This window comes from Sphaerodactylus townsendi, linkage group LG05, assembly GCF_021028975.2.
Source record: "Sphaerodactylus townsendi isolate TG3544 linkage group LG05, MPM_Stown_v2.3, whole genome shotgun sequence".
In the NCBI taxonomy this organism is placed as follows: Eukaryota; Metazoa; Chordata; class Lepidosauria; order Squamata; family Sphaerodactylidae; genus Sphaerodactylus; species Sphaerodactylus townsendi.
The window spans coordinates 135,449,349-135,469,039 of record NC_059429.1 but is presented as its reverse complement, the minus strand read 5'-3'; the positions used below and the strand labels follow the sequence as shown (position 1 = coordinate 135,469,039).

At 47.0% G+C, this 19,691-nt stretch overlaps 1 protein-coding gene across 1 annotated transcript in view; it reads left to right on the top strand.

Annotated features, from left to right (window-relative positions):
* Nucleotides 1-19,691, top strand: part of BCL2L1 (BCL2 like 1) — a 72,613-nt gene that overhangs the window by 30,682 nt on the left and 22,240 nt on the right.

Here is a 19,691-nt window from a genome sequence, read left to right as displayed (position 1 = left end):
CTTTCGATCTTTCACCTTCAATTTCAGCGGAATTTTCTCTATCCGCTTCAGTGGGCGCCTGTCCTCATATGCTGCCCCCCTTGCTCCTCCGCCCGTTTCAAATTCTCCCTTGGCTCAGCCGCCCCCTCCCCTTGCTCCGCCTTCATTTTCCGAAGCCACACAGCACCTCCGTCAGCGCCCACGTAATGGCGTGGCGGGTTTCAAAACTCTGCGCCCAGAGCGTATTAGCCCGCGATCTGCAAAAGAAAGAAACCCTAGCGGAAGACGATGCCGATATTCTCGCATTGTTGTGCCCCGTCCACTTCACAGATACCGAGGGGGAGGATGGCATTGTTCGGCCCGGGTTAGCCGAGTACCGCCCCATATAGCTATCTCTTATCCTCCACTGAGCTCCCGCCAAAGCGTCACGAGGCGTAGGAATCACTAGCCTCTACATTGAGGCATGCTAGAGGCGTCGCGAGGAATCACTTAATGGTTCCGGGCGACTGGAAGACCACCTTCCGCATGCTCCTGAACCCCTGCACAATTTGTGATCTGGGAGGCCGAGTTCCGCCAGCAATGCTTTAGCAGGGCAGCCGCCTCCGGCGGCGCCCTACACCGCCGCTTACAGCTTTCACGGCCCGATGCCTTCCAGTAAGCAGCAATCAGGGTGTCCTGCCTGGGGCCACCCCTTCACGGTGCGCCTCTGAGTGCGCTTACAAGAGGCGTTTGTCAAGGTCCCCAATTCTGGCCAGCCCACACGGAGCTTCTCCGCCCATGCGGCAAAAGCCCCAAAGGGGAGCCCTATGCCGAGTTTGTGAACAGGCTCCAGGAAGGCGCTCAAGGAGGCAGGTAGAATTGCTTAGCGAAGGAGGCCCAAAGCAGGCTCCTCATGCGCTTCGCTAAAGAGAACGCCTCCACGGAGTACCCGCCGAGCAATCCGCGGGCCTGGGCAAAGATCCTAGACTGGCCGACATGCCCAAGGCTTGCCAGGACATCGGATCCTCCAGCCCACCAAGCTAGCCTCCCTCGCCCGCCCAGCACTCTCCGCCGGCGGGAGGCAGCCTCAGGATGACTGCTTTAACTGCGGCAGACCCGGACACTTCCGAAGGGAGTGTAGGCAGCCCGTGGGGGGGGCCTACAACCCCGATGGAGGAGGGTCCTCCCCCAAGAGGAGAAGGCCGCCCAAGACCCCGTGCCCACGGTGCCAGAGAGGCTTCCATTGGAGAAGCGACTGCCACGTCGGGGCTTCAGCCAGGCGTCTCCCCAGCCCAGGACCAAGGAGGAGAATGTAGAGCAGGCCAGACACCAAGGCCCACGCCCAAACCGCCCCCCTTTCGTGGTATCTCACAAGCTCGCGTGCACCCAGCCCGTCTCCTTCCAAGTTCCCGGATGTCGCTGTCGCCCCAGCCCAGTCTGGCTGACCCCATCCCTACCGGGGACTATTGGGCTGGTGCTGCCCCTAAGGCCTCCGCCCGGCTGAGCAGGGAGTGTTCATCATTCCCGGAGTGTCAGCTCCGCGCACCAGGGACCCATCCATCTCCAAATCTGGGCGAGACATCCCGCGGGAGTTGCCCACCAGAACCAGCTCTGCGCACAGCTGATCCCTCTACCCCATAAGCACCGCTGCCGATGGCCAATAAAGGCGACAAGCCCCGGCAGCCAACATGCGGCGCAACCAGCACCACCATCGCGAACGGTGGAAACACCCATCGGAAGCTCCCGCCCATACCGGGAGCTTCGCCATAGAGGGATGCATGTTTAGGGGCCTGGTGGACACCGGCGCTGATGTGACTGTCATCAGGACAGCCGAGTGGCCTGACCGGTGGCCGACAGAGGCTTGCCCGCACATCTGGGGGTTGGGGGGGAAACAAACCAGCGAGCCGGAGCGTCCGCCCGCTCACGGTCCCCAGCCCAGGACTGGAGCGACAACTCGCGGTACGTCCCATCATCTTGGACATCCATGTTAATCTCTGGGGAAAGGGGCACTCATGAGCCAGGTCAAAACGACCTTTAGTCTGGGATGGAAGTAAAATCCATCACACAGATCACTAATCCCGGTGTACCTCCGAACTGCCTTCGAACTTCTGCGGGAAACTACCCCCTTTTCTCTCCTTCCTTTTTCCCTCTGTCTTTCAACCGGTAGAGGCGGGAGGGCCAATTGGCTGACTGGCCCTCCCTGGATTAAAATCTGGAGCCGATCCTGATACCGCAGCACTGCCAGGACCGAGGCCCCAGTTTAAAAAGGAGGCTGCCGCGCCAGGTTAATACAGACCAGTTTGGAAACCTCCAGTGGTGATGGTATTATGGCACCATCATCACTTCTAAAGGCAGCTTGGCCGAAACCGCCCCTTAAGGAGTGGTTTTAGGCGGGAGGCCTTTCCCCAAGATAAGTCGATCTAGAAATTTTAGCACCATCCAGCCCCCCTGCGGTGGCCACCGGGTCTGGTAAGTACATTTCCGCTTACAAGAAAAACCCCCCCTCTGCATGGCGGGTCCTCTGCCCTCAGCTGCCTGAATTGCTTGTTCCCCCGAAGCACCCATCCCCACAAAAGAGCTCCGAAAGCCCCTTTCGTGCTACTGATTAAGCATGCATGCCCTGAATTCCCCCAGGGTCAGCCCACCCCCCCTGCCCTCTCTGTCATATAATTTTTAAGAGAAGAGGGATAGGCGGCCCCCAGCAGAATTGCACTACACGCAGTCTGCAAAATAGCCTCACACATTAAGCTCTTTCGAATAAAAGAAACTTCCGATCTTGATCTCCCGCCACCGGCTCTAGAACCCGAACCTGGCGGGACCCGGCCCCCTCCTATAACCTGGGGAAGGGGGTGTGTTTCAATCCCCATTCCTACAGGCTATAATGGATTCCGATTAAGCCATGCCGGGCCAGCCCATGGAATGGCGCCAGGAGGAAACCAACCCCATCCCAGAGATGGAACACATCTCTCTGAAGGATCCAGCCCAGCGGCCTCCAGCGGGAACGCCGGCGCCCGACGCCTTGACGGTTCAAAGACCTGGATGACCTGGGGAAACATCCGGCAACCACCAGCCAAGCCCAAGAGCTGCTTTCGTAGCAAACCACCCCGAGACACCCGAGAACCTCTGTACGCTCTCTTTGCGATGCGTCACCGCCAGCTTCGGTGACCACCATCCCTTGCCTGCTCTGCTGCACTCCTGCCCGATGGCGATCGGCCACCCCCTGACGAGCTTTCGCAGACCAACATCTGGGAGCAGTTTAGCTGCCACTGCCAATATCTCATCTTTCTGCCTGGAGCCCGGTACCTGGGAGTCGGGAGCCTGCTAAGCTCCTGCCTGCTCCCCGTTTACCGGCCCCTGGAGACTTCTAAGCGAGGTCTGGCGTAAACCCCTTTATGAATACTTCATCCATCAGAGGTACTCTATGAGCGCTGACTGGGAGGACCCGTCGTTTCAAACCCTCCCGGCCGGCGCTCTCTCACTTGTCACCAAGACTGTCGCTAATCATGGGTCCAACACCTGCGCCCGCATCTCCGGTAGCGACAAGACGCGGAACCGACCCGGGCCCATTCACCCGGTTCGACCGACTGGAACTGCACCGCGCCGCGGAGGTCATTCCCCGCGCCTACACGGAACATCTTGCTCCCAAAGGGTTGGTTCAGACTTCGCGGGGAGAGAACTTTCAACTACATCCCTGCTTTCGGCTCTCTGCCGGGACTCTTCAGTGTTGCCTTAATTAGCCTCACCATCGTCCTGCCTCAGGCTCCACCCCAGGAGCCAGTCGCCGCCGCCCGCTCAGCTCTGCCCCTTGGCCCCTCTTGCCGGAGCGATCGCGGTTGCCCACCTCTCCGAAGCGGAGGTTAGGTCTCCCTCGCAACTTCCCTAGTGGGAGTCCCCGGTTCGCTTCTTACAACGCTAAGACCATTGGCCCGGCTGGCCTGTGCCCGCTCACCGAAGTCCATCAGCTCTACCTCCATTGCTCTGGATGCTCTGGCCTCCGAGCAGCAGGAACTTCGTCAAGCGACCCTAGAATGTCGATGCCGCTATTGATTTACTTGTGCTATTATTACATCACCAAGGTTTGTGAGAGAATGTACATAATATGTGTTGTTTTAATCTTTCTGATAACTCCCAATTGATTCATGTATGAAAGTGCGTAAATTGCAAAAGGATGTATCCAGTCTAAAGTCTGATGTATTGCCCAAGTGGTGAGTCAGCCCTCTGGAGCTGGCTGCCGGGAGGATGGTTGAGTGCTATCATACAGCTCTGCATTATGGTTTGATTGTATGCCTCATCGTCGAGGTCTTGTATCGTTCAATGTGTATCTAATATGGCCCGCATAGCGTGTGTGTAAAAGCCCCTCGACTTTCCCCTGCCCTGCAACCAAGTTCTAATGTTGCTGCAAAACGCTCGGTCAACTCGACCAAAAAGCCCGGGAGGAGACAAAGCGTCCCCCTAAATCGCCCCCCTCAGCATTTCGGCCTCCCTTACAAAATGTCTTAAAAAAAGGAGGAGATGTAGTGGTGCACCGCTGACCCAGCAGCACCGTGGTCGAGCGCTGGAACACCCTGCAGCTCCCTCGGCCTTCTGGTCGCCTCGCACCCCCGCTCCTCATCCCCCTATGAGTCACGGGTCATGAACTGTCTGGCTCAGTCACCGGGAGCATGAGGACAATGGTCTTGCCCCCCAGGTGAGGATTAGGCTCAGGCGGCTGCAGCTCCCTCTCCTCACGTAGCCAGGTGAGATCATGCATCACCTGAGGATCTCCCGCCCTCCCGCTCTCCCGGAACTCCCTCCGTTCCTCCCTCCTACACGCCCCCGATAGAATGACAATAAAAGGTGCCAGGAACCAGCACGCGGGAGACTCGCTAGGAACACGGACCTCCGCGCTCCCGCTGCTGGCGATCTCCACCAGATGTTATCTCCGCGTCTCGTCTCGTTCTTGCGCTGACCACGTGGGTCGACTACAAGCAGGCTCCATCTTGAGCTAACATTAATATTAATTTTATAAGCTGCATTTTAATGGGGTAGGGTTTATTTTTATTAGAGCCATCTTAATTCATATTTATTGTATTTTAAATTGATTGTGCTCTATTTGTACTGTACACTGCCCTGAGCCCTCCGGGGGAGGGCGGTCTATAAACCCAATAAACAAACAAACAAACAAAAACACAACAACAACAACAACAACAACAACAACAACTATTCTTATGATGCCACCCAAGTTTGGAGAAGTTAGGTTATGGTCCCTCAAATGGGTAGCCCCCATCCCAGGTTAGCTCCCATTGAAAACAATAGGGATGGGGGCACCCCCTTTGGGGGTCCAGAGCTTTGCTTCCCCTGAACCAAACATCGCCAAGTTTGGATGGTATCATCAGGACAGTCTCTGAATGGTACCCTGAAATTTTGGTGCCGCTAGCCTTAAAAATGCATGGCCGGAACGTGAAGAAACACTTAAAAACGTTAAAAACACACAAACAACCCTGAAATGTTGGCGCCCCCCATGTGAACAAATGGGGGGCGCCCGGGGACAGAGGGTACCCCCTGTCCCTAGGCAGGAACGCCACTGCCAAGCATAGTTGCTTCTAAAAAGATCCTTAGAATCTGAGTTTTTCAAGCCATGGAGTTTTGGGGATCAATCATTAATTTTAAAAGTTTTTAGCACCAACCAGACCCTGGTGTGCAAACCTCTCCTGCATGATTCTGGATATTTTACTGGCATTTGCTCTCTTTCAGGGTTCCTTGCAGACATGCGCAGTGCTCAGAAGCTTGCGGCACAAAAAGCACTCTCAGATGCATTTCAGAAGATTCTCCTCATAGTTCTAGGTAAGGCTTTTAATTTATTTTTTTCCTGGAATTCCCTGTGGTTTACCATCCCATAGATTGGTTAGATGCCAGCTTAATGCCAGTGATGTCATATCCTCCAGGTGATGTTAAAGTGCAGTCAGATGAATTTGCATACACCTATGTGGTTTTGGAGGTACAGCTTGGGTGGACAGGGGGAAAGCAAGCAGAAGATGGTATTCCTTGTTGGAACAAGTTGACCAGCCTTTTCAGGGGTCTCAGCTCTAGGGTAGGGAGGCAAGATGGGCATGTGGCACCCCAGACTGTCTTAGCCTTCTTTCAGAGGTTGAGATGTCTGGAATGGGCTCTCAGTTGAAATTTGAGCCACCCCGGCCTGCCCAAGAGCAACTAACATCTCCGCCTTCCCTTCTCTTTCTAGGTGACTGCACTTTTCTTTCTCACGGTTGGAATCCTGAAGGAGAAGGAGGTCTTGGATAGGGAATAGCAACTGGGAGTCTTCATGTTAGATTTGGAGGAGGGCTTTCTCTCCTGATCCCTGGGTCACGTTTTCCTCCCTGTGCTATTTAAGGACAGCTCTCCTGCTTTCCTAAGCACATTCCATGGTCTGGAAGTTGATTCCGGATTGCCTTTCTAAAACATGCACCCCAAATCCCATTGCGAATAGCATCCCCCTACCTGAGTGGTTTTCACCTGTAGTGGCCCCATGTGGTTTGGGAAGAGTCGTGCAGTTATTTTTTCTAATATATTATTTTCATTATAAAGAAATATTATTGATATTGTATGTGTGTTGTCATACCAAGGAAGTTGCTGTTTCTCAAAAAATACCATGTAATCTTTCTTTTCATCTTGGAAAGGTGTTCTTGCCCCTTCCATCTGCCCACCCCCATTCCAATTGTTATCTTTACTGAGATTTCAAGTGAGGTGTCCCAAGTGGTGGTGAAGAGATAGACCAGAGGTGTCCAACTCCTGGTGCTTCAGACCATGGACTGTTCATCCACTGCCCATGCTGGCATGGCTAATTAGACTGATGGGGAATTGTGGCCCATGACCATCTGAAGAAAAGCCAGAGTTGGACACCCCTGGGATAGGCTAATCTCACAAAGCTACAAGAGGCTGAAGAGCTCCGAAGCCCGGTCCAATTCTAAGAATGCCCGATATGATCCGTCCAGATCAGCGCACATCATGTTTGGTGTATAAACCCTGCCTCCAACTGAGAACCTGTCACGCCTAGGATGTGACGTCCATCCATCCTGGGCTCTGAATTAGGGCCTGTGTCACTGTTGCCAGAGAGACAGCCATACTATAGTGCTCATAGTTTTGCTTTATGATGTAATGGCCAATCACAGTGTTCACAATACACACACACATCCGTGTTTGCTGTGTGGCACGCAAAGGTCCCCTCTGCAAGCTGGGCCCTGTTGCTCTGTCTTCTGCCCACCTTTTTACTCTCAATCCTGCTGGCGCCTGTTATAAGGCTTCTCGTGAGGAGGACAGATCACACCCAAACATTCTTTGATGCTATCAACGTCAGCCATTGGCTACAAATTCTTCTAAAAACCCACATATTTGTTTTGGTTCAAGAATGATACAAAAGGCTGAAGAGCTCCGCCTTCCGGTCCAATTCTAAGAATGCCGGATTTGATCCGTCCAGATCAGCGCACATCACTTTTGGTGTATAAACCCTGCCCCCAACTGAGAACCTGTCATGCCTAGGATGTGACATCCATCCATCCTGGGCTCTGAATTAGAGCCTGTGTCACTGTTGCCAGAGTGACAGCCATACTATAGTGCTCAAAGTTTTGCTTTATGATGTCACGGCCAATCACATAAAACACCAGATGCTTCATACCCCGACTCAGTGCTAATATAAAAGCCCTTCTTTGGCATATGATCATGACACTCATGAGGAAAACCCTTGGATCAGAATGACTAAATTTTACAGTTTCTTGCCCTGCAAAATCCCAGGTGGCAGCATATTACCACAAGAAGTTCTTTCCTCCTTTAAAGAAAATACTTAAAATATGTCATAGAAATATGTCATAGAGATATGAAAATAGGTACAAAGCCATCCATATATATTTGCTTTTTAGACATAAATAATACTGTGGTATAATTAATAAATGAAATTTTGAATGAAATAAATGTTTTAATGAAATAAATGTTAAAGTCCACAAGTGACAGAGTACATCTGCTGGGTAAATCTGGAACTGGGATACCGATGCCCATGTTCATCATTTGGGGCAGGTGAGATTTTCCCACAATCCACCATGAAGTGCCATTCAATGTTAATAATGTCCATGACACCCAGTTTCTGACGTTCTTGATTGGCAAGACAAATAGCTAAGATGGGTGACACAGCCGCTGCATGCTGCATTCTGTCAAGAAAAAGGGAATCCAGAGGGGAAGGAAGGAAGGAGCGCCGCAGCAGCACTGTTGTCCTCTTGATGATATTCATGGCCCGGCTTCTCCAAAAGACCAGCTTCACACATCCCTGCAAGGTGGCAACAGTGTAAGCAGACTGGCTTCTACAATCACTTCCACCCATTCATCCACCATTCACTCATTCATCATCCAAACCCCCATCCACCCACCATTCACCCATTCATCATCCAGACACGCCAGTGATCCACGCTGGAAGCAAAGCTTCGCAGCAATGAAAAACCCCCATCCATCCCACATTAACCCATTAACCCATTAACCCATTAACCCATTTATTTATTTATTTATTTGTTAGTTAGTTAGTTAGTTAGTTAGTTAAACTTATAGTTAAACATTCATTCATCCATTCATTCATCCAGGCTTCAGGTCATGAGTCACCAGCTGCCTACATTGCAAGTCTCCGCACCCGCAGGAGAACTTGCCTTCCTGATCTCCTCCCATCCACAGGATCACCCTCCTCTTCTGTGTTTCCACTCGCCTCCTCCCTTGTCTGCTTTGAGCCGCACTCTTGCTGCCTGGTGGAGAAACAGAGGGAGATTCAGGACCTACGAGCCTGTTTGAGAACTCAGGGGCAGTTTGACTTCAGCCTATTGGGTTCCTTCCCAGGACCCTTGGCAGCTCTCTGGAAGGAAGAGCACACAACAAGCCCTATAGGCAACACACCAAAATACATTAATTATTCATTAATCAGTTACTACTTATCTTCACACTTCCTCCACAATGTCCTTGGGTCTCCTGTCCAGAATTTTATCTTCAGTCCTCACAGCACAGTTTAAGTCTTACATCTCAGTGGGGATGTAAGCCCACCTACACCACGTCCTGTTCTGACCCCCTGGGTACCACTCCACACTGACCCTTCCAAGCTGGAGAGATCATACCCCAGGACCATTTGTGGATCCCTCCTCTTCCCACCTCTTCCTGTTGCTGGACTGAGTGCCCCTGAGCTTGCCATCCTCTGAAGTTAGCAGTGCTCCCATGGTAACAAGGCGTCCTTTGTCAAGCTGGGACTGTGATGTCACAAGAGCCCAGAGGTCACTGCTGCTAAAGGTCATGGAAATCAGCCCCTCCCCATCATCCATCTGGTCACACAGCAGCAAAGAGATATGGGGCTACCTCTACCCCTTATGATGGGAGAGGGGGGCTGGGGAAAGAGCCAATGGTTAGCCGCTCTTGTGAATTTGGAATCATGTTCCAGTGAACTGCCTACCTTATTGACTTGGCCTCCAGTGGCTTCCTCCACAAGCTCTTTATATTAGCAGCCGTATGAACTCTACAGGGTTTCCCCATTCAACTGGAGGTTATGAACATTAAAGCACAAGCAGAATAAATGAACGATGGCTTTTGCTTCAAAGGGAGAAGTCTTCAGCTCAGGCCTGGGGGTGGTGGGGCTGGTTCCAGGTGATGGCAGATGAAATCAAGACTGCTTCTGAGAGGCAGCGTGGTGTAGTGGTTAAGAGCAGGTGGACTCTATCTGGAGAATTGTGTTTGATTCCCCACTCCTCCACAAGAGCAGTGGTGAACTGGATTTGTTTGGTGAACTGGATTTGTTTCCCCACTCCTACTCATGAATTTGTTTGGTGAACTGGATTTGTTTCCCCACTCCTACTCGTGAACTGGATTTGTTTCCCCACTCCTACTCATGAAGCCTGCTGAGTGACCTCGGGTGAGTCACAGCTCTCTCTGAACTCTCTCAGTCCCACCTACCTTACAAGGTGTCTTTTGAGGGGAGAAGGGCACTTATTTCCTGCAGGGCTGCTTGTGTGAGTCCAGAGAAAGACCACTACCACAGTGCCTCCTGTTGAAACCTCTACCACAGAGCTGGGCATAACAGAAAGCCCCATTGAAGTCTACCCCAGATTCTCCCTTTAAGGTAGATTTAAAAGAAGACTCAGATCTCCCTAGTTTAAACATCATTGAAAGTGATGCTGTTTGGGGGTGGATTCCACTGGAGGTTTTTTGTGAGAGATCATGCTGACATTTGTTTGGTAAATGTTTCGCTGGGGGTGATTTGTGAGAGATTTACATGCTTAATACCGACTTGCACTGGCTTGGAGTTGTTTCTCAGGCTAACAACCTACCTCATAGGGTTGTTGTGATTAGGAAATTAGGAAAAGAGTTGGTGGGGAGAGAGCCATGTATGTTTTGCTGGGAGTGGGAGGTGTTTTGTGAGCTGGTACAAAAATCATTGTTTGGTCATGGTGGGGGAGGGTGGCCGCCCATATGCCGGGCGGGGGGGGGGGGCACCAAACTCAGGTTTTGTCCCCGGGCACCAGTTTGCCTAGGTATGCCCCTGCCCAGCAGTTGAGGGCTAATTTATATGATCCTTGGTTTGCACTGAGAAGTGGGCTGACTTTAGTGCAAGATGTTATGGAGAAATCATCTGCTTTTGGCAGCAGACATCCTGCTCCTTGTTTGAATGGAGTGAGTTCAAAAGGTCAACTGCTAATTAATATATGTTTCCACATGAGCTCAGGGCCACATCAATCTGCTCTGAGTCATGCTTTTTGCTACAAGAAAATGAGAGAGCCTCATAATTACCAGTCAATTTGATCTCATCAAACAGATAGTAAGAACGCATAACAAATTCAGCATTCTTCTACTATTCATTTATTTCATAACACCTACAATGCATTGAATGGTTTGCATTTTCTTTAGACCAATTTCACATGGGCCACTCAAAACCTTTTAAAGCCTGTTTTCCAGTTTGAGAGTACATGAAATGCAATGTTCTAGGATCCAGGAATACAATCCCCTGGGGAGCACCTTACCTCCCTCCTGCTGAGGAAGATATGTCTTGATGCTGAAGCCAATAACCTCATGCTTGGATTTGAACACCAACACCTAAATTCCAACCACCCCTAGTGAATCAAAGGCCCTTTGTACTTACAGCACAACTGAGAGGCAGATGCTTTGCAATCCTTGTGTCGCAGTTGGGGGGGCGGGGGGGCGGGCGGGCGGGCGGGAGGGAGGGAGGGAGGGTTGTGTACCATCTTTTCTTTCTCTGCATCTTTTTCTTTGCAAATTACTGTCCTGAGAAGTATTCCTATCCATAATGATCTGCCTCTGTTGCCATCATGAAACCTCCATTTTGGGAGACTTCATGCCACCATTTTTGTGGCCATCTGTGGTCTAGTGTTAGTTAGCTGACCTACCTCCATTAAACTAGGTAGTCAACAAAGAATAAAGGAAGCAGTCTGCCACGGGGACTGTTCTGCTTCCCTCCACACAGCTCAGGAGGACAGGGAGGAAGGAAGGAAAGAAGGTAGAGGTAGCTGTGGAGACAGAAATAAGGAAGATTTGCAAGAGTTTTCTTAATGAACCGCGAGGCTTGTCAGTTTTGTTTGGTTCATCATCCCATCACTAGACTGTTAAAGTGAAAGGAAAAAAAGCCACACCAGAGGTTAAGTGGGAACAGTTGACTTCATCTGCCTTCTGATGAACACACAGAGTGATTTCAGGAGGAGTGTAGGGAAGAACTACCCTTGATCTGGCTTGAGGAGATTCACCTTTGTGGCACTCATCCCTCAGGTTCTGAGATGTACACTCATATGGCTTTAAATGCACTTGTATCCGGCACTTTTAAAGGGAAATATGCCATATTTATTACAGAGCTTTTGGTACAGCTGAAAGGAGTGAAAAGAGAGCAGACAACTAGACCTTAGCAATGTTCAGTGAACTGGAAATTGACCCCAGTCAAAAGTTTGTTTGCTTCTTTGTTTTATGTGCACACATACACAAAAGCAATGCTGCATACAATCTGAAATAAAACAAACACTGGACCAAAGATGCTGCTTAACAACTCCCATTCTCCTTCCACTTCTTCACACTGCAGTCAGATTTCAAATAAAATGAAAGGGAGAAACTTTTTTTCCTTTGAGAAGACTTTGATTTCTTGGATCAGCAACTGTCAAATCTCTTATTTCTAGTCTTCTATTAGCAATATTCTCTGGTCCAGTGAACATTCCATTCCTTGCTAATTCAAGGCTGCACCCAAAGATGGAGGTGTGGCAGCCTTAAATTTAAGGAACTGGAAACGTGGGTTTTAAAATATCAGAAACTCTGTGATCAGCTGAGATTGGAAAGTGGGTAGGAGTAGAAAGTGCACTCTCACCAGCCAAAGCATGACAAATAAGAGAAGACGCCTAGGAAAGTATTCCTCTAGGAAAATGTAGAAAATGCTGTAGAAAATGGAGTACAAACTCCATAATGAATCCCACACCATTTAAAACCACACATCTTGCCAGGGGGTATTTGTAAGGTATTATGGGGTTGAATCCAGGCCTCGTTTTGGAATGTTATGGGCCAGCACTAGGGTTGTCCCTCAAAGATAAAGTGGGATATAATACCATAGAGTCCATCCTCCAAATCAATCATTTTCTCCTGGGGAATTGATCTCTGTTGTCTACAGATCTGTTGTAATTCTGGGGGGTCTCCAGGCCTTACTAGGAGATTGATAAACCTAGCTACCACTGAGCAAGCTGTTGGAGGTGTATCTTTTCACGCATTCCTATGTGATGGCCTTTCCAAACATAGGTGGCACTATGTATTACATGACGGAGGGGAAATTCCTCAGCCATAAAAATAAGTCTTTTTAAATGTTCAAATAATTTCACTTTTTTTTTAATTAGCTGGACTTGTTTTTTTTCTCGTATTTCTGGATCTTGCTATTTTATGAATGAACAAACTCTACGCTGCCTTTATTGATTTAAAGGCTGCCTTTGACTCTTTGCCAAGAGTACTTCTCTGGGCAAAACTGGCTGCCCTCAACATTGATGCCAGACTCCTGTTTTAAATTAGGCAACTGCACACAAATACCAGGTGCCGGATCAAGTGTTCCCATGAAGGCCTTTTGACAGACAGTATTCTAATTTCCAAAGGGGTCAAACAGGGCTGCGTACTGGCCCCCACTCTTTTCAATCTTTTCTTAAGTGCCTCCCCTGTGCTCTCTCAGCAGTGAACAGCCATGCCCCAAAACTGGGTACAGCCCATGTTTCAATTCTGCTCTATGCAGATGACGCTGTCCTTCTCTCTCGATCCAGAGTTGGCCTCAGACGCTTAATGAAGTGCTGTGTGGATTACTGTGAATCCAACCGACTGACAATTAATTATGAAAAAAACAAGGTATTGGTCTTCTCTAGGCGCTTTAAGAAGCTCACATGGGCAATGAAAAGCACCCAAATTGAACAGGTTAAGTGCTATAAGTACCGTGGCCTCTTATTCTCTTTTAACCTTTCATGGGCAACCCATAGGAAGGCTGCTCTCTTAGCTACATCTAACAGTATGTCAGCATTACTATGTTTCTTTTACAGCAGTGGCCACTCCTTTATCCCTCCTGCCCTCAAATTTTTCAATGCCAAAGTCGCCTCGAGATTGCTTTACGGAGTCCCAATTTGGATTCAAGCTATTAACCACTCCTTGAATTCTCTTCAATCCAAACTTTTTCATAAGATAACTGGACTTCCAAATGGCATGCCCTATGCAGCCCTTTGTCTGGAGTTAAGTCAAAACTCCTTAGAATCAGCTGCTTGGCTGAGGGCTTTTAGATTCTGGCTGCAAATTCATTTTCTCTTGGACTGTAATTCCCTGGTCCACCATCTGCTCTCTGACACCCATTCCAACCCCTGGTTTTCCATAATTGAAGAAAAAATGGCCTCTATTGGACTGTCAGTAGATTCACTTTGCCCTTTGTCCTATTCAGAAGCTTGTAGAAAATTAAAAGGTCAACTATTGGATAGAGAGTTCTCTACCCTAATCACCGAAGCCAAGAAAACGTGCCCCCCCCCCTGTATTTTTCTCTCCCATTTGAACAGGGCCACTTGGTACACTACCTGTATTGCTTAATAAACCCTGCTCAAAGGAGAGCCATAATGCTCACCAGGTTTGATGTTATGCCTTCTGCCTTGTTACATGGCAGATTTAATAAGCAAGAAAAGGCTAAAAGATTGTGCCCATGTAATGATGGCTCAGTTGAATCTCTGGCCCACCAATTACTACACTGTCTCAGATTCAAGCAAATCAGATCCAAGTATGTGAATCTTACTCCTTTACATTTACCCGATCTCCCCGATTTAATTAGATTACACTACTTGTTGGACAATCCTGATTTTTCTCTCTGTATGGCAGACTTTCTCCTGGAAATTACTAAATGCCAGTAGATTTCCTTCGACTTAACATTTATTTCTTGTATTGTATATGCTTTTTAATCCGTTTTTATTATTGTTGTACTGTTGTCTATGCCAATAAAGGCTTGCTAAAAAAATTAAAATGAATGAACAATGATAATCAGAATATCTTACCTCTTCTCCTCCCACAGTTTCTCTTTAAACCCCTTAATCACTTTCTTTTCTCTTTGGCAATTGTTTACATCTTTTCTTCGTTCTTCTGCTTGGCCAGAGGCAGTTTTTTCTTTGGCAATTTGCTATCATGTGAAAGGATGATATGGGGTCTAATTAATAGATTAATTAGTTGTACAACATTCTTAATGGCCTGTTAAAGAGGAAAAAATCATTCAGAGACATTTTTCCCTTGTGTAGTATAATTTATGACTGGGTCATAAAATGTTTTATCTGCTGGTTCTCTGCATACTAAAAAGGTGTTGTCAGTTTACATTTTCAGTTAGTTGTCTGAATAAATAATGATTTAAAAAACAAGGTTTAGTGACATTTTTGTAGCTATTATGACAGCATAAGGAAGCACTCCTCACTGGGAATGAAAGGGCTTTTTAATAATGAATGTTGTTTGATGGTCATCATATACATTGAGGGTGACAGATTCTTCTCATCATGCAACAGTGCTTGCACTGATATCAAATTGTAGTACGCCATTCCTTCATATTGGCTAAATCTTATATGAAATTTTATCAGCTTTATTTTCTATTAGATAGATTCCCTTAATTGTACTGGGAAACCCATAGCTAGATGGTAAACATATCTTACCATAATATGGAGATTTAGGGGGAGAAGCCTGAAAAGAGTGGAATTTGGGGAGGGGAGGGACTTCAATGGGCATAATGCCACAGAGTCATCCACCTTCCCAAATGGCCATTTTCTCCAGGTGAACTGAACTTTGTCACCTAAACATTATTTATGATAGAAGGAGATCTGCAACCTCCCACCTGGAGGTTGGCTGCCCTATGTGAGAGAAAGCCAAGCTAGGAAGTTACTTGTGAAGACTTCCTTTTAGAAGAGGACTGTAGTGAATTATGGGTACATGATTTCTCTCCATACTACAGTGAAATCAGAAGAACAGCAGAATGAAAAGGCTAGGTATACATTCTAGGAATTCATTGGGATAACCTTATAAGTCTACAAGTTTAGGACTACACAGTTGGTGTCGCTTTTTGTCATAACATAAAAAGAACCCACCTAGATCAGCCCAGAGCATCACCCCACATACACACACAACAGCATGATGTCACATCCAGTTTTTGCCAGAAGGGATTTGTGCACCAGCATGATGTCAGCACACCTGTCCCTGTTCCCTGAATGGTCCCTGGGATTCCAGGTGGCAGACTGGCAACCCTATCTGGAGGTCCTACAAACAACATATTAGTCCTGATGTTGTCTCCTAGCACTGGTATTCAGAGGCTTACTGCCTCTAGATGCAGAAGTTCCCTTAAGTCATACTGGCTAGTAGCCACCTATTCTATCCATAAATCTAATGTCCTTTTAAAAACATCACTATATCCACTGGAAATGAACTTCACAATTTCACTACCCACTGAGTAAAGAAATACTTCCTTTTGTCAGGTAGAAAAACCTCCAATTTACCAGCCTTCTGAAAATTAGTGTATGTAAATCAGAGCACTTGAAGAGGACTAGTTAGCTGTTTGGTGGAATATCTATATCAGATACTATTTTAGATATTATATAAAGCACAATTTAGTCTTTAAAGTTCATGCAAGTGAAACCCACCATGTATGGATATTAAGAGAAAAAAATCAGGATTTTTTGCGACTGCTCCACATGATAGATGTGATATCCTGCATTCTACGCATAGGGAATCTGCTCAAGTACAAAATGTCCCTTAAGGAATTGCCCTTTTTGAAAAAAACCACACACCACCAACACGATGATTGCATACTATTCATATGAAGCAGAATCCTTTAGAAAAAAATTCTTAAGAAATCAAGAAACATATATCAAAAGATTTCATTATCTGGGGCCTGAGGAATCATTATGGGGCAAGGGACAATGTGAGAATCTCATATACACCAACTATTTCCCCCTCTAGGATTCTCATTTCCAATTATTCTCAATGTGGCACCCACTGGTGACATGGTGCCTGTCAATTTGCTTCTTTGTGCCCACTTATTTCCCCAAAGCATCTCTTCAGTCATTTTGTGGTTAGCCACATCCCACCCATCCCCAATAACAATTTTATGGTGGCACCCTCTGTCCATTCTCACAATTCAAGCTGCATAGAGACTCAGCAGGATGACTATTGTAAACTTGAAGGTCACAAGCAGAATAACCTCTTTTCCCTTTGGAGCATATTAAGCCTTATGAGGTCTTCCTCTCCCCCCCCCCCCAATATGACTAATTATCAGGACATATTTTTCTGAACACTACACAGTCTCCAAAGAATATAGAAACAACTCAGTTTTACTGCTTTCTTGCTTAGCATAGCATGTCTGTGTGTTAAGTGTCAAGTCACCTCCAACTTATGGTGATCCTATGAACTAATTACCTGCAAAACATCCTATTTTGACCTGTGTTGCCAGACTATCCTATCTTGTCAGAACTTGGAAGCTAGGCAAGGTTGACCCTGGCAAGTATCTGGATTGGAGAACTCCAAGGAATACTTTTCCTAGTTTTATTGTATTTTCCAGTAAATCTTGTCTTCTCTTGACCAAAGTACAATAGTCACAGTTTAATCATTGTAGCTTCTATGGAAAGTTCAGGCTTGATTTGATCTATATCACACTTATTTGGGGGGTTGGGGTTGGCAGTCCATGGTATCCATAAAACTCTCACCCAACACCACATCTCAAATGAATCCACATTCTTACTGTCAGCTTTCTTCATTGTCCAACTTACACACCCATACATAGTAATGAGGAATGTAGTGATGCACTGCTGACCCAGCAGCACCGTGGTAGAACGTTGGGACGCCAATGGACCTACGGCCTTGCTGGTCGCACCGCACCCCCACTCCTCATCCCCCTATGAGTCCCGCAGATGGAACTGTCTGTAGCTCTCTGATCACAGGGCGCATGGAGACAATGGTCTTGCCCCCAGGTGAGGATTAGGCTCAGACGCTTACGCTCCTCTCCGCACGTAGCCAGGTGAGATCATGCATCACATGATGATCTCCAGGTCTCCCGGTCTCCCGCTCATCTCCCTACCCACCTCCTTTACACGCCCACAAGGAAACACTAATAAAAGGTGCGAGAGACCAGCACAGGGCAGAGTTGTCAGGATCATGAAAACCCGCGCTTCCTGTTGCTGACGCTCTCCGCCAGATGAAACCTCCTCCGCGTCTCGCCTATTCCTTAGCGACGACCCTGCGGGGTTGACTACAGAGGAACACCATAGTATGAATGATCTCGATCTTGGTCACTGCTAACACATCCTAACACTATAAAAAAAATTCCCATGCACCTCCATGGCTGCCCTTCCCAGTCTCAATCTCTTTCTGATTTCTTGGTTGCCGTCTCCCATTGTTAATGGAGCCAAGGAATAGAAAATCTTGAATAATTTTTATCACTTCCTCCTCCTTAAAATAGTTTTAACTCATCTGTAATCATTACTTTTGTCTTCTTTATATTTAGTTGTAATCCTGCACTGGTGCTTCCTTTTTTGATTTTCATCAGCAGTCATTTTGAGTCTTCACTATTTTCTGCCAGTAATATAGAGTCATCTACATATCTCAAATTGTCTTCCATGATTGGAGCCAGATATTTACTAGATGTACTGATGAGCACAGTCTAAAGAAACTACCCTGTTTCCCCGAATATAAGACATCCCCTGAAAATAAGTTTTTACTGAAGTGCGAAATATAAGGCATCCCCCGAAAGTAAGACGTAGCAAAGTTTTTGTTTGGAAGCATGCCCATCGAACAGAACACAGAAAAATAAGACATCCCCTGAAAATAAGACATAGCGCATCTTTGGGAGCAAAAATTAATATAAGACACTGTCATATTTTCGGGGAAACACAGTATAACCTTTTGGGATAGGAATGAAAAGAGGAAAGGGGGGTGATGCTTTAAAAAGGGATACAGTTAAGACTATGGAATATTAAAATAGGAACATACACAATTCAGTGTTCTGCTGTTTGATATCAGACAACCTGATTAGGCTGATAGATTCAATCTGAAATTAGAGAACCATTCCTAGGAGCTATCCTGAACTTCTTCCAGAGTTGCTTCAACCCTGCAGTGTCAACTAGCATGGGTCTAGAGACTCTAGAAGATAACACGTGCAAACAAATATAGTGTTCTATTCTTGTATTGTTCCACAGCCTTGCCATTTCCTGGTCCATTCTTTGCATGAGCATAAGATCAGCCAAGGCAGGTTATCAGATATCAAACAGTTCAACATTGAATTGTGTTTCTTCCTGTTTTGATATTCTAAATTAAATACTGAAGTCTAACAGAGAAAAAAACAAGGATTCAAATGCCAGCCATGCTGATTCATTGACAAGTAAATTATTAGCAAAATAATTATTGTTAGAGAGCCAGATTAGGATCTGAGAATCCTGGATTCAAACCTCCCATATGCCACCCTGAACTTGTTAGAGAAAGGCTGAGATAAAAAAATATGATGGACAGAATTTTCTCTAATGCCATGTTAACAATTTTTGCATTTACACAAGACAAAGAGGGATGATCCATGTGATGTCAGTGTCCATTGTGGTACCTTTATATTTAGGCAATGACCTTCAGCCTGAAGCAAGCCATTAATTTAAAGCAACTGCTGCACCTAGTACCAAAAGGCTTACATGCTACCCCTTAGGGATCTGTTAGGGACAATCTGTGATTTTACCATGGCTTAGCCCCCTAGTGGTCTGCTGGTGAGAAGGGTACTCTAGGCAATGTATCATGTTGCCCAGGATGCTCCTTTCTAAAATGATGCTACTATTGCCACTGTACCTCATAGAGATTTTTTAGAATACCAGAACTGCATGCCCTTGAAGTCCTTACCAGCACATCTTTCTAAAACTAGGGCTCATTCCACACATGCAGAATAATGCACTTTCAAACTGCTTTCAGTGCTCTTTGAAGCTGTGCGGAATGGCAAAATCCACTTGCAAACAGTTGTGAAAGTGGTTTGAAAACGCATTATTTTGCGTGTGCGGAAGGGGCCGCTAGGTTTCCACATTGACTTCCAATGCAATGTATATCTTCAGCAAAGGGATGAAAAAAGATGAAGTGACATCACTCTGTGTTTTATCATCCATGACTAAGGGAGATTTTCAATTTTCATTAGCAGTTCAATTTGTGTGTCATTCTAGGCTTGTTTGTTTTTTGAGTCCAGGAATGGCACACAA